This window comes from Macaca nemestrina, chromosome 12 (assembly GCF_043159975.1).
Source record: "Macaca nemestrina isolate mMacNem1 chromosome 12, mMacNem.hap1, whole genome shotgun sequence".
Taxonomy (NCBI): Eukaryota; Metazoa; Chordata; class Mammalia; order Primates; family Cercopithecidae; genus Macaca; species Macaca nemestrina.
The window spans coordinates 28,666,271-28,681,403 of NC_092136.1; the positions used below are offsets into that span (position 1 = coordinate 28,666,271).

Here is a 15,133-nt window from a genome sequence, read left to right on the forward strand (position 1 = left end):
GCTCATGCCTTCCACTGTGAGATTTTACTTAATAATGTGGATTTTAAAAATAAGATGTATCTACCGATTAATTTATAAAATTCTAAAAGAAATGTTTCCAATCCTCTGTGAAAAGGGTTTTACTATTAAAGTAAAAAAATAAAAAAGAAGAAAGATTTCTTGTTTAACTTAGTGAGACCTTTTTTCAAATGTTAAAGGGGCAGCATTTCACCACCTAACTCCCTAAAATGTGATAGTTTGAACTATAAAGGCACCAAAACAATATAAAAGCCAAATAAATAAAAAGAAAATTAATTAAACAAGTACTAAAATATGGAGTCAAAAAGAGATATAGTAACAAACTTAGGCTGAGAGTAGCTACTATAACTGCTCAGAAAATAAACATATTTCCCGGCAGCCAAAGCAAAATGAGAAAGTTAGTATGTTACATCATTCTTATTGTTCAGTAAAAGAACATGTACCGGTTTACCAGAGAAATACACGTATTTCATAGTGTTGAACTGAAAAAAAAATTTATCATAATGTACGTATAGTGAACAACAAACTGATGGTGTCTTTGAAAATGATTTTACAAAAGCTTATCACTATAGCTCTCTTTATGGGCATTCTTTATTTCAAAGTTTAAGGAGTAAATTTAAATTGCAGTTTTCTCAAGGCACTTATATAGAGAATCAGAGTAATAAATTCCAGTATGTGGCTAGCTCATGGTGTGCTTCAATGTCATGATAAAGCCTTAAAAATCTGATAAAAATAAAGGGTTCAACTTCTCTGATACTGACATACCAATTTTCTCAGCAGGACTTTTAATGAACGATGTATAACAGTCAAATTCAGACTGGAGTCCTTCCATGCAAGTGCCCTGTGCTGCTGATTGCAAGGAGATGCTTAAGTTCTTAAATGAAGACACCATCACTAGTATTTTACTAAGGAAATTAAAAATGGTAAGTTGCTGTCTGACTCGTATACAGGCGGTACACTGCAAAACGAGAAAGTGTTGTTGCTGTTCTTCTTGTTGTTGTTGTTGTCATCTTCCCAAGCAGTAGTTTTGAATTCATTTGAATACTTGAACAAGGGTTTGATGGAACTACTGGAGTTCTGCATGTAAATCACAGGATACATAACCCGGCCTGGATCTAGGATTTAAAAGAACAAGTTATAGTCTTAGTTCTCTGAAGTCTGTGTGATGTTTGTGACTTGTTCATTCCCCTGAGGCCAAAGGAAAATGGGGTAAGGCTGAGGTTGAAATTGACCTTTCAAATGAGACACTGTGTCAGTTATCTGTTGCTGTATCACAAATTTCTCCAAAATTTAGTGGCTTAAAACATTTACTGTCTCGTAGTCGCTTTGGGTCAAGACTGTGGGAACAGCATAGGTGGATCCTCTGGTTCTGGGCTTCTTACAAGGCTGAAGTCATCTCAAGGCTTACCTGGGGATAGGTTCACTTCTGAGCTCACTCAGCTTGTTGGCAGGATTCAGTTCTTCAAGGGCTGTTGGACTGAGGGTCTCAATTCCTCATGAGTTGTTGGTCTGAGGCTTCTCTTTCTTCCTTTCCATGAGGTTTCCTTTGTAGGGTAGCTCACAATATAGGAACTGGCTTCATCAGAGCAAGGGAGAAGAAAAGAGAGTGCTAGCAAGACTCAAGTAACTCAAGCTTTTGCACCTTAATCTTGGAAGTAACACCCTATCACCTTTGCTCTAGTATTCTATCTGTTAAAATCAAACAACTAGGTTCATCCCACACTCACAAAGAGGGAATACACAAGATTGTAAATATCAGAAGCAGGGATCATTGGAAGCTATTTCAGAAGCTGCCCACCACAGGTATAGACACAGTAACCTGGGAGCTAAAACAAAGGAAAGTCAGTTACTATGGGAAAAGCTAGAGTCATGGTTTTTAAGCAAATTTAATGGTTAAAGTCTTTTCGAACAAAATACTTAAAACAGGTAAAAGCAGGGTTATCCTCCCTAAAGCATTGAGTAAGGCTCTGGGCATGATGGACACTCATCACAGTGCAGTTGCAGCATAGGCCCAAGGCTGGGTTCCTTGCCTCCTGACACCCAGGGGCTTGGGCACAGGCTGGCAGCATTGGAAATGGGTGCCCACAATGGCCTGATATGAATCACTGCCAGAGGAAGAAGGGAGAGCTGCTCTGATGGAAGATGGGAGCAAGCTATCTTCCCACACAGTTTTTCTCATCCCCTGTGTCAGCCAAAATAATTATGGGTAAACAATATATCTTTAAAAACTTAAAGGAAAATCAAACATTTGTTGAACCTTTGAAACCTAGAATGCCACCAAAAATAGTGTGAAAATCACTGGAGTCACAAATCATATAACAAATGGAAGAGTTAAGTCACATGCAGCCAAAAAGTAGAGATTTAAGAAAGTCAAATATGTCTTTCCAATGGGAAAGGCTAGGCAAATGGGAAGCTGTGAGAGTGGAATTTGGTGAAATGAAGCATCAGGACCAGAATGGAATGGGAAGAGATAGAAAACCAGATCAGAAGCATGTCTGACACTCTCAGCTCAACTGTTGGGCATATGGCTTATCTAGGAGAACATTCTTGAAGCAACGAAACTACACTGGACAGAGGTGAGCTTTTTTTGGGTAACCATATGTCCTGATTTTGCAAAGGCAGTCCTGGTTTGTGCTTGTGCTTTTATTAGTAGTCCTCTTTTCCATTCTCAAAAATGTCTCAGTTTGGAAAAATAAATTATCTCTAACTTTTCTGAATATCAAGCTTAAACAACATACACCTTTAAGGATTGGGTTTTTTTTTAACTTGCCTTACTCATCATTTTCGCCCTTTAATTTCCTTTTGAGCAGTCCCTTTTTAATGATTAATTCTGTACTCAATAACATCTTTCATTCTCTTCTACTAAAACATTTTACAACTTTGCATTTAGGATTGGGGTGTAGTTGGATAGTCAGAGTTAGAATCTTTCAACTTGAAGTAACCTCAAGGTTACCTAGTAGTTAATATCAGCAGAATTTTTATCCAGATCAAAACATTTAAGTGCTAATTGGCTACATATCACAAGGATTCAAGCCCCCATAACAAGAGAAGATGAGCACTGGATGAGACTTTAAAGAGAAACATCAAGACATAGCCTCAGTTAAGACCTGTGACGGCTATTGTGGGGTATAGACAGAAGGATGCTTACTTGATAAGTCAGGGAAAGGCTTATTCACTAGGCCTTAGCCTATGTTCATTTTTGGAATCTGAGCTGGGGTGGAAACATTCCAGTACGCATTTTCATTATGTTAATTTTTATCTCTTGTTCAATAGCTATATTCTCCTATGAATTTGTGAGTCAGATGCTCTTGAATTTGAGTATCCCAGGGAGGGAAGCTTAGGACAAGACACAGTGGGGTGAATTATAGTTTCCAGGGTTAGTAATAGATACTGGGCAAAGTCATAAAATCATCTGGGACTCAGTTTCTTCATGTATAAAATGGAAGTTTTAAGCCAGGCAGTCTAGATACGTTTTTCAAGTCCAGTTGAAAACCCCCAAGTTTACAACAGTGCATTTGACCAAACATTTTGAACTACTTCCCCATGCTGCAAAATGTACAGGTTCTGGAACAAACATAGATTCAGTCTTTTTCTTCTAGGAGGTTACAGGTTAGTGGAAGAGATATATTGTGGGATATTAAAATGTTGGTAGTAAACTTAGATTTCTAAGAAAGTCATAGAAGTAACTGGGTTGGCCTGGGGTAATCAGGTAAAGCTCCCTAAAGAAAGGAGCAACAAAACTAACTCTTTAAAAAACATATAGAAGTTGGTCAGGCATGGTGGCTCATGCCTGTAATCCCAGCACTTTGGGAGGCTGAGGCGAGCCGATCACGAGGTCAGAAGATCGAGACCATCCTGGCTAACACAGTGAAACCCCGTCTCTACTAAAAATAGAAAAAATTAGCCAGGCACGGTGGCAGGCACCTGTAGTCCCAGCTACTCAGGAGGCTGAGGCAGGAGAATGGCATGAACCCAGGAGGTGGAGCTTGCAGTGAGCTGACATCACATCACTGCACTCCAGTCTGAGTGACAGAGCGAGACTCCATCTCCAAAAATATATACATATATATATATGTGTGTGTGTATATATGTGTGTGTGTGTGTGTGTGTGTGTGTGTGTGTTAACCAGCAAAAAACAGATGAAGAACAACATTCCAGACAGAGCAAGCAGCATGCATGAAGTCTCAGAAGTATAAACAACACCTTGGAATAAGGATAATCAAGTCAGTTCTGTAATAGAAGTTTATACAGTCAGGCTGAAATACTCTGTAGACGCTGGATTATGCAAAAACTTAGATGCATACTAAGGAAGGTGCATGATGCCCTGTACCGAAGGCTGAGCTCTTGAAAGACCTTAAGCAAGGGAGTAACATGCTCTTATATAGATCTAAACCAAACGCAACTCAACCTGGGTCTCTCTTCCAGACAAGTGTCTCTTGAATGATTAACAAGAGACCAGGATGAACTCAAATAAATATTCCAGGGCCAATACAATGTTCACAAAAGTATACCTGAGAGAAGTACAGCGGACTGAAAAGTCATCTAACAGGTAACATAATAGGAAAGGTCTTTACTTTGGCCAAATTGGTATCAAGAAATACAAAATATTAGAATTAGAAAGAACTTTCAGGTTGATTACGTCCAACCCTTTCATTTCAGAGAAAAGGAAACCGAGACCTTGGGAAGAGAAGTCACTTGGTCCTCAACAACTTACCTCTCTTTTCATCACGTTCAACCTTCAGTTTCATGAGGTTTGTGATCAGAGCAAAAGCCCTCTTGTCTGGCTTAGTTGATACCTTCAGACAGTCAATTATTTGAAAATAATAAAGCAGACCCTCCAAAATACACATATACACCTTGATATTTTAACTTAAAATGTATAGGTGTACTTTCACTCTCCAATCTTTCTATGCAGATTCAAGGTGTTCCTTTGAATAGATAGATACACAGTAGATGCACAGGTAGAGTACTCTATCTTCTTTCTACAACAAAACATAACCATAACACATCATGTAATATTTACAATTTTGGCTTAAAGTAAAGCAAGAGATTGAAGATACTTGCAAAGGAAGTAAAGCAAGCATCCTTCCAATTTTTTTTTCTAATCCTCTAAAGTGGTCTTACCTCTAATTCAAAAGCAATTTTATTTTTATCAAATCATCTTTATCAATGATTTTTAAATCATTCAACTTATTTTTTAAAGAAATTATATTCCCTTTCCGAAAAAATCATTATCTTAAATTACAGAATATAGTATAATGAATACAATGACATAGAAGGGTTTGGAACTAAGCACAACTGCGTCTTGGTAAGCACGTCACTCAATTTCTGAGAGGAAAGGTGTGAGAGAAGACCAGGTAATGGCCCAGAACCTAGTAGTGGGCAGCACATGGTCATCTATGTTTTAGAGAGAAAGGATTGAGTTGATGTGCTAAGTAGGATAAGCACAGATCAGTTAAGAGAGCTTCTGATGAATTTATTTTGATAGATGCGTTCTATATTCTGAGTTGTGATTCTGGAATGATCAGGGGTGAGTGTTTTCTTGTTTACCTGATGTCACTGTTCACATCTTAAAAACTTGATTCTCCAATATAATTATTCTGATGTTTGATGCAACTCCCTTGTATCATTCAACTGAAAAGAGAAGCTATCTTTCCACATGGGCTATGAATATAAAGAAAAAGAATTCTATGCATAATATTGACCCAACATTGACTGATAAACAGAAGGAGGTTTTAAAAAATAATGGGATTTGTATTACAAAGTATTCACTATTGATTCATTTAAGTTTCCTGTTCTTTTTGTATTTTTTAGATGAACATCTTAGATAGCAAAGTCAAACTTTATCCAAACAAGATTAGATACATATCAATGTCTCTGTTTTATTCAAGCACAATACTAAAACTGATAACTTGAAAAATGCAGTGTCTTTATCTGGGTGAACAGCATAGGTCTGTGATATGGTAAGTTCATTACTTGTGAAAGGCTCCCCAGTCACTTCCCTTGTTCCCAAACAATATCTGGTTTGAAGTTTTGGTGACTGGGTATTTATAATCAGCAAAAAGAAAACATGCTGGGCTTCACCTTCAGCAGCAACAAACTCAGAAGAAGGCAGCACGTGGCACGTATTCTCCTGGTTCCTAAAACCCGTGTGTACCTTTGAATTTCTCAATTTAAAGGCAATATTGAAAAATGATATGTTTCCATCAACAAGGGAAACAAGATAACAGAACATTCCAGAACTAAAATATAGGTGCTCTGGAGAGAGACTAATGGTGGGTAATTTGACCTGAGGAGAAAAGACCAGCTTTTAGGAGGAGTGTCATCAAATTCTATAAATTAGAATCTGGCAATTCAAAATCTAAGCAGAAAGCAGAGGTTGTCTCAACAAAACACATTTTCTTATTAACAATAATTTATGCTGAAAGAACCTATATATTTGAAAAATCTGTCAAATAACTGTAGGGTAGGAAGTGGGTTTGGTTAGGCAAGGTATAACAAATGTTAGAGGGAAACAACAGGTACAATTCTCAATTCCTCTTTAACTTTAAGGAAATTGATGAGAGGGATAAGCCTACTAAAGTCTGTCAAAGATCCAGTCGATAATATGGCCCCTGGATTCATTTAATTAACATTTTTATATGTTTGCTATATGCTAGCTTCTGTGCTTAGGTATTAGAAGTACAAAGATGGGCCGGGCGCGGTGGCTCAAGCCTGTAATCCCAGCACTTTGGGAGGCCGAGACGGGTGGATCACGAGGTCAGGAGATCGAGACCATCCTGGTTAACACGGTGAAACCCCATCTCTACTAAAAAATACAAAAAACTAGCCGGGCGAGGTGGCGGGCGCCTGTAGTCCCAGCTACTCAGGAGGCTGAGGCAGGAGAATGGCGTAAACCCGGGAGGTGGAGCTTGCAGTGAGCTGAGATCCGGCCACTGCACCCCAGCCTGGGTGACAGAGCAAGACTCCATCTCAAAAAAAAAAAAAAAAAAAAAAGAAGTACAAAGATGGAAAATAATAATAGTTAACTATTTTTTAATACTCAGTATATACTCAACACTGAGTATAATAATAGATTAGCAAGTTATCATTGTTTAATTCTTCTAACAATCCTAGGAAGTATGTATTATTATTATTATGTATCTTTAGCAGATAAGAAAACAGACTTTTCCAGGGTCACAAAATTAGAAAGCAACAGCCTGGATTTGAGCTTGAAGAACATTAAGTCAAAGACTAACTGTATAACACTCTTCAATATCACCTCCAAGACAAGGTCTTGCACTCAGAAAGCTTGCTACTTACTGAGTGCAGGATAAACAAGATTTGGCTCGGAAGAGAAAACCAAGGAAGAGAATAGCAGGAAAAAACAACAGTAAGTGTTTCAAAACGACATTTCCAATCTTATTATACCAGCATTTTCCACTAGGACATGAACGGAGCCCATACTAGAATTGTCTGAACAACAAGAAAGTAAAGAAGTTCATTGAAGAATACACCGATTACATGTTTGAAAAAAAAAAAAAAAAAATTGATTCAATTCCTGAGCACCTAACTAAATGTACTCTTTACCATTCAATATTTTTCTTCCAGAGTTTCTTACTAGGGAAATTGCCATTTGGAAAGTAACAAGTTAGCAGGGAAATAGCAAATAGCTAGGAGCCAGGACTAAATCACTTCACAATGACATACATCACAACATCGTGTTGTACAACTTGAATACATATAATTTATATTTGCCAGTTATACCTCAATAAAGCTGGGGAAAGTTAATTAATAAATTAATTTTTAAGACACATATTTTAGATGCAACTGTGCCATTTACATAATGTATAACATTGGGAAAGGTAACTTGGCTTCTCTGAACCCTGAGATTTCTTCACCTGTGAAATGAGAACTATGCATTCTTTCTAGAAATATGAGTTATGGACTTACCAAAAAAAAATCCCAAAACACCAAAATTAAGATGCCAACCACTAGAAAGAGGCGATAACAGTGTCCACCCAGAAGGTTGTTATAAGACTCAAATGAGGTTAAGGAAAAATTGTCCAGTCATTCGGAAATGCTTGATACTCACTGAGCCAGGTGCTAGAGATATTAATACAATAATGAACAACAAAGCTTAAACTGTAGTCTCCAAATACATGAATACAGAACAATATTAGAAGTTTATTACTACTAAGAGAATAAAACTAAAACTGGGTAACACTGTAAGAGTGACAAAGGGGAGGGGATGGCTTTAAATAGATTTGTCAGGAAAGGACTCACTGAGGAAGTGACATTTGAGCTGAATCCTGAATGATGGAAGGGAGTTGGCCATGGAAAGATCCAGAAGTAGCCAGTCTAGGCAAAGCAAGCAGTAAAAGCAAAGTCCCCAGAATGGAAACCAGATTCTCAGAAACAGAAATGAAGCTACTGGGCCAGAGCACAATAAACAGGGGGACAGGGTGGGAAGGGGAGATTAGAGAGAGAGACTTTCAACTGATTTCCCATTGCTTTGTGCACAGGGAAAGTATACCCAACTGTAATGGACACCAGTGGAGAGCTTTGAGCAAGCATGCAACACAACTTGATGTACACTCTCAAAAATTCACTCTGGCTGCTGGGAGAATGGGAGGGGTTGAGCAGCCAAAAGTGAAAGCCAAGCTCAGGAAAGAAATAAGGGTGTCTTAGACCCAAGTAATAGCAGTGAGATAGAGGGACATAGACAGTGTCTTTCCATGCATTATCGAAAAAGCTAAGTATGTTGTTGATGGTTTGAATATGGGGTAGGATAAGGAGGAAAAGGAAAAAATCAAAAACAATATCTTCTTTGAAGTTTTGGTCACTGGTAGTTTGTGGTGCCACTTATTGAAATGGGGAGGAGAGTTCTACTTTAGTCATGTTAAGTTAAAGATACTTCTTAAAGGTATTTTAGTGGAATATGCTATTCTGGGGCTCAGGAGAAAGGTAGTAACTGATTATACAAATTTAGGAGTTCTATACACATTAAAAAGTGGTAAAACCACCTTCCTATGTGATTTTAATGACAAAGAGAACAAATGACAAGAAATGTGGGAGGGAAAGGCAGACTCTCAATTTTAGTGCAACTCTTAGATCATCAGTTCATTCAAACATATCTTAGTCACATATCGCCTTTGTAAATATCCAGTCACTTAATGTTTGTGTGTTTTTTCATTTATCTATTTGTCTCCTAGCTCAAAAAAAATTTTAAGGCTGCTTTGACAATAACATATCATATGCTAGATTTTTCTACATATTGCAATAGCATTTAGTCTGTTTTCTCTCTCATCCATATGACAAAGTAATAATTAGCCTCAATACTGGTTATTCATCTGTGATTTGAGCTTAAGTTTAGCCAAATAATTACTGAGACAATCAATTTGATAGACTCAATTTAATTTGAAATTTTTAACTTGTGTGTGATTGAAACAACCTGGCATATGAAGAAAGACAATACTGTTACTTTCCAATAATGTCTAACTCTGTACTTTTCTAACTAAGGTATGAATATTTCTAACAATATAGAGTGGTGTACCCCAGGGATACCAGAAGTCATAGCATAAACATATTTCAGAAACATTGTTTTCCTTAGACAATTTGGCAAGCAGATAGATAGATAGATAGATAGATAGGGATCTTTTCTATTAAAAGAAGCTCAGGCATGTTGCTAAGTGGAAAGCAGACTTTGCATTACTTAATATAAAACATAATGCTTCCAAAAACTATGGGACTAGCAGCAGGCCACTTCGGTCTGTTCACTGTCGTTTACTTCTAAAGGGCTGCACTGGTTTAATTTTCTCTGTGCCCTTCAGAGGGTAGTAGTTTTCTCTCAGCACTGCAGTGAAATAGGGGAAATTTATTCCGATTTTCTCCACATCTGACCTGAGGAAGAAAGTTTTCCAAGTTGGAAAGTTACAAGTCAAAGTATCATCAGAAAAGGCTCAAAACTCTAAGCTCTTCTCACAAGTACATCTTTATTGGCATCACAAGAGATAAAGGGAAAATCAGGAAAACAGCCTGTGAATCCCAGCCCTCTCCCGTAAGCCTATCCTTGCACTTTATGATTTGCAAGTTTGTTCTTTGTTATTATTCAGCAGCAGCCATGCTACTCAAAAGTCAACAAAGATCGAGCGTTTAGGGAAAAGAGAAACCCAGACACATGTTTCAAACATGTCGTGCTGCTCTCAGGTGGCTCACTGGCTCACCAGCTGAGTCATGCATCTTCTCTTGGCCTGTTCTTGCTTTGGGACTCACCCGCTCTTTACACACCAGAGTAAGGAAACAAACAGCAGAGATGAAAGAGAAGCCAGTAGTAGAAAAAAGGATTCGTCTGGCTTTTTTCCATGTATTTGAATGATGAGTCCTCGGAATCTGTTGCCTTTTTTCTACTCTGGGCTTTAGCAGGACTAGAGGGAATGGAAATGTGCCCAGATTTTATTTCTTTTAAAGTCCTATGAAGGCGATCTCATAACCTTACCTCATGGACTCAAATACAAATAGCAATGTCTTGGCCAGCAATCACAGAGTGAAAAAGCTACAGAGGACAGATGTTATCACATAAGATTTTTAAAAAATTTTAAGACTTTTAAATAACAGTTTCTTATTCCCAAGTCACACTTTGTGGTTTTTATTCTGTCTGCACTACATGCTGAAGTTTTATTTCTTGCAAAACAATGGCTTATGTGATTATTCTTTTTGAAATTATTTTTTCTTCCTATGGACCTCAGGTGCATAGACTTGGATTATTCATAATACAATGTTGTCATTGGGCAATGCACGGTTTTATTTTATTTTTATTGATTCATTTATTTATTACTTAGAAATTAATATGTAAATACATATGTATGTGAGAGTTTTGCCACATACATATGTATTCTTAAATAACATATTGTTTTGTAGTTTGTTTTAAGACATTATAAGAATCATGCCACATTATAGACTGTCTTCTGGAATTTGTGGTTTTATTCATCATTATGTTATCGACACTCATTTAGGTTATTTTATATTGCTATAGATTATTCATTTTTACTGCTATGTAATATCTTATATAAATTGCAATCTGGTTTTCCATTTTCTTCTCAATGGTCATTAAATTGCTTCCACTTTTTTGTAATTACAGAGCTACTATAAATAAGTTTATATAAGCTACTATAAATAAGCTACTTCAAATAAGTACCTTCTGCAAGACCATGAGTGAAGGCTCTTCAGAACAAAGTGAGACTAATATAAGCCATCAGGCCTTCTCTTTATATTGGTAGAGGATTTACTCCACCAATTTTGTACTCCTCCCAAGAAAAAGCATTCCAAGAGTAACTAGAACACGGAAATTCATGTTTCCTACCTCCTACACAAGGGCTACATTTCAAGCACCAAGACAAAATAAAAATTCAGTCTGCTTTACGACTCAACTTATTGAAAAAAATGAGGAAGTACCAACCCCAGGCACACCCCAGTAATATATATCATGATATATGTCCCACAAGGACACACGTAAATTCAAAATGGAGTGTTAATACTTGCAAATCAGCAATTTGAGAGTGATGAAATGTTGAGTCAGTTCCTATTTAGTTCAGGGGAAAATTGGCTGATCTTATTTAATAGTTTTACACAAAGGATACACACATACAATAGATTTAAACACCTACATAGTACACATACATACACAAACACACTTATATGTATTGTTCCGATGAAAATGCAAAACATGGTATATTTCTTCTTTTTAATTTTTTATTGGTTCCCAGATCACATTGAATTGGGAGAAATCAGTCAAGAACTAGTAGTAGTAGTAGGGAGTAGTAGTAATAGGATAGTAGTGATAGCACCAGTGCCAACATGAGCATTTCCTCTTCATACGTATTACTCTGAGTGGTTCATGTGTATTTACTAATTTGATAAACAAACAACCCTATGAGGGTTGTTTATTATCTCCATTTGTCAATGAATACTCTGAGACACAGAAAGGAAAACACATTTTCCATGGTTGTACAGTTAGTGAATTACAGAGATAGGATTCAAACCCAGGAAATTTGGCTTCACAGCGGATACTTGTAATGACGATATCTTGATAGTGCACAAGCAATGTGGCTTATTATAATCCCGCAGGTTGTAATCATCATATTGAACTAGGCCATCTTTGTGGCCATATATAAGTCTCTTACCTCTGTAGGCCTTAATTTTCTCATATTTAAAAAAATAGTACAGATGTCCTAGATAATCTTTAATGTCTCTTCCAGCTGTGTTATTCTATGCACGTAAGTCCCTATGCAATTTATCTCTGATTATTACTTCTTTTATCTGGGCCTAACAAAATTAATCCTTGAATATTAGGAGTCACATCCAAACAAAGTCATGAATTAAATGTCCATGGGCAAATTGCAATAACCTCACCACTCCTAATACCTAACAGACTTGCCAGGAAACACCAGTCACAATGGACAATACACAGTTGTGAGCCAGAAGAAAGGAGATTGGGGTGAAAACTTAACTTGGTTAGCCCTTTCTTTAGTGATGGGATGCGGGGCAGGAGGAGAGAGTTTAAGCACTATAGCTTCCCAAGAAATCAGGAAAAAGAGCTCCATGGTTGAGATATGTGTCTGGAGAACACCTGGTTAGCCCATCTGTAAACCCTGGAAGCCATATGAATCCTGTATGCAGCACGATCGATATTTAGAACTCAATTTCATAGGCATATTTACACAGAGTGGCTATTGAAAGCTCCCAGCTATGGAATCCTGAAGCCACAAGCTGTATTTATGTGCAAGGCTGCTAATCCCTGGTCCCAGCTCTTCTCAAGTCTGTAGAAACACTTCGTCTCTGTAGACAAGTCCTTGTAAATCTCTCCTTGTCCGAGGATTTAGTTCACTGATTGTCAGCCATGAGCTACTTCACAAAACAACTCACAGAGGAATAGAGCCTTCTGCTCTGCTTTTGGCAGAGAGCTTGTTACTCTAGGTAACCTTTTAATGACTGTACTTCAGTTTAACTCAGCTCCAGAGGGAGAAACTAAAAAGAAAGAAAAGATTCTTCCTTAATGCTATGCTTTTTTCATATTGCATCTACTGAGGCAAGTAAGGAAAGATGCATAGAGGTTCCTTTTGACTTTGTAATCCCAAGTCCTTATAACGTAAAAACAAGCCAGTTGCTCATTGAGGAGGTGATGTTTCAGGACTAAAGGAACCACTGAAATATGAAAAGACAAAGTTTCTAAACTGAAAATGATAGCAAATCTGCATCAACTCTATGTTTAACACCTGCATCAGGCTAAGTGGTTACTTTTTAATTATCTGTTATACTTTGCAATGATTACCCTCATTAGAATAAATTGAAATTACTATTCAGAAGATAGAATATTCATTTAATGAGGCACAGAGTCATATGACTGGGCATTAAAAAAAATAAAGCAGACTTTATGGATAACTCTCTCCTGAATTAAGAGATTGCAGGAAAAAATTATCTTGGAGGAAAGCATAAAAAATCACTGCAATTATTGACTGAATTCTAAACAGACTGGGATAAGGGATTTCACTTTGATATTTGAAGGGAAGATAAGGTTTCTATAAAAGTAAAATCAGAGTTTTAAGAGCTCTGGCAAGAAAGTCTCCTATATTAGAGGTTTAAAGTTCTGTAACATAAACTAGTTCCCCACATTAATAATGCTAAAATTCAAAATTCTAGATGCAAGTTACCTTGCATGATGGATAAATGACATCTAGAAAAGCATGGTTCTAGTTATTCTATACAAATTTATGTTTAATTTGTACTAAATTTTCTTATCTGCTGAAGCTCTCACTTGACCAACTTGCAGCATTAACCACACCTTTCCATTCCTCCATACAATATAGGGACAGATGACCTCACTATGTCTGCAGCTAGTGGGCTCCTCTCTGGAACAGTATGTACTTCTGCCTCACTCTTGGAGATGTCTGCTTACCAGAAGTCAGCTGTGTTCATCTGGAAACTAATTTATGGTAATACGTACCTGTTGACATCATTGTATAATTTAATTGGGGCAAGTGTAAATTGATAAAATGTGAATCAACTAAGAAGGAGAGCTGATTCCTTTCTTAGTTGATTAAGATTTCACTGTTTTGGAAATATTGAATAGAGTGGAGTCACCAACAATTATTGATATAAGATGTAATGCTTTAGAAAGTAGCCTACTGGCCTCCCCTTGAAGCCCCTTTTCAACATACACATACTACCAAGAAAATTATTGGGGTAGGAATCTACAAGATTTATTCCCTCAATTTACTATTCAAGCATCTCGAACAGTGGTCAGCAAACAGTTTCTCTAAAGAGTCACATAGTAAATATTTTAGGCTTTGCGGGGCCATAATGAGTCTTTGCGGGCTGTATAGTGGCAACTAAACTCTACTGCTGTAACATAAAAGCAGCCATAGATCATATGTAAATGATTGAGTATGACTATGATCCAAAGAAGTCTATTTACAAAGACTGAAATTTGAATTTCATATAATTTTTACATGTCACAAAATATTATTCTTCTTTTAATTTTTTCCAACCATTTAAAAAATGTAAAACCACCCATTCTTAGCTCTAGGTCATACAGAAACAGATGGGGAGCCATAGTTTGCCAAACCCTGATCTTGAGTCCTCACACCACTGAAGAGAAGCAGAAACTGACAATCATAGATATGAATTTGGGGTATGATTTATGTAAGTAGGAAAACATAGAACTTCATGCAACCAAAACCTATTCAAACAAAATATCTTGATGCTACATCAAAATATTGGTGGACAATTGTACATTTTAATTTCAAATAGTAAAATACATTTCTACCACTTTTAAGATTTTCAGTTTTATCCTTGTATTAGTTCGTTCTCACACTGCTATAAAGAAATATTGGAGACTGGGTAACTTGTAAAGAAAAGAGGTTTAATTGGCTCACAGTTCTGCAGGCCATACAGGAATCATGACAGCTTCTGGGGAGGCCTCAGGAAGCTTTTAATCATGGCAGAAGACGAAGGGGAAGCAGGCACATCTTACACGGCTAGAGAAGGAGGAAGAGAGAGGTGGGGGAGGTGCTACACTCTTTTAAACATCCAGATTTCCTAAGAACTCTACAACAAGATAGCACTAGATAGATGGTAC

The 15,133-nt window shown here is 37.1% G+C and overlaps 1 long non-coding RNA gene across 1 annotated transcript; it reads right to left on the reverse strand.

Annotated features, from left to right (window-relative positions):
* Positions 1–325: 325 nt before the first annotated feature.
* LOC105471576 (uncharacterized) lies at positions 326–5,097 on the reverse strand. The gene is made up of 3 exons (XR_981225.3): positions 4,733–5,097; positions 1,427–1,594; positions 326–1,133 (listed from the first exon to the last, which is right to left on the reverse strand). It is a non-coding gene; the product is annotated as an uncharacterized lncRNA (long non-coding RNA).
* Between the last annotated feature and the right edge of the window lie 10,036 nt (positions 5,098–15,133).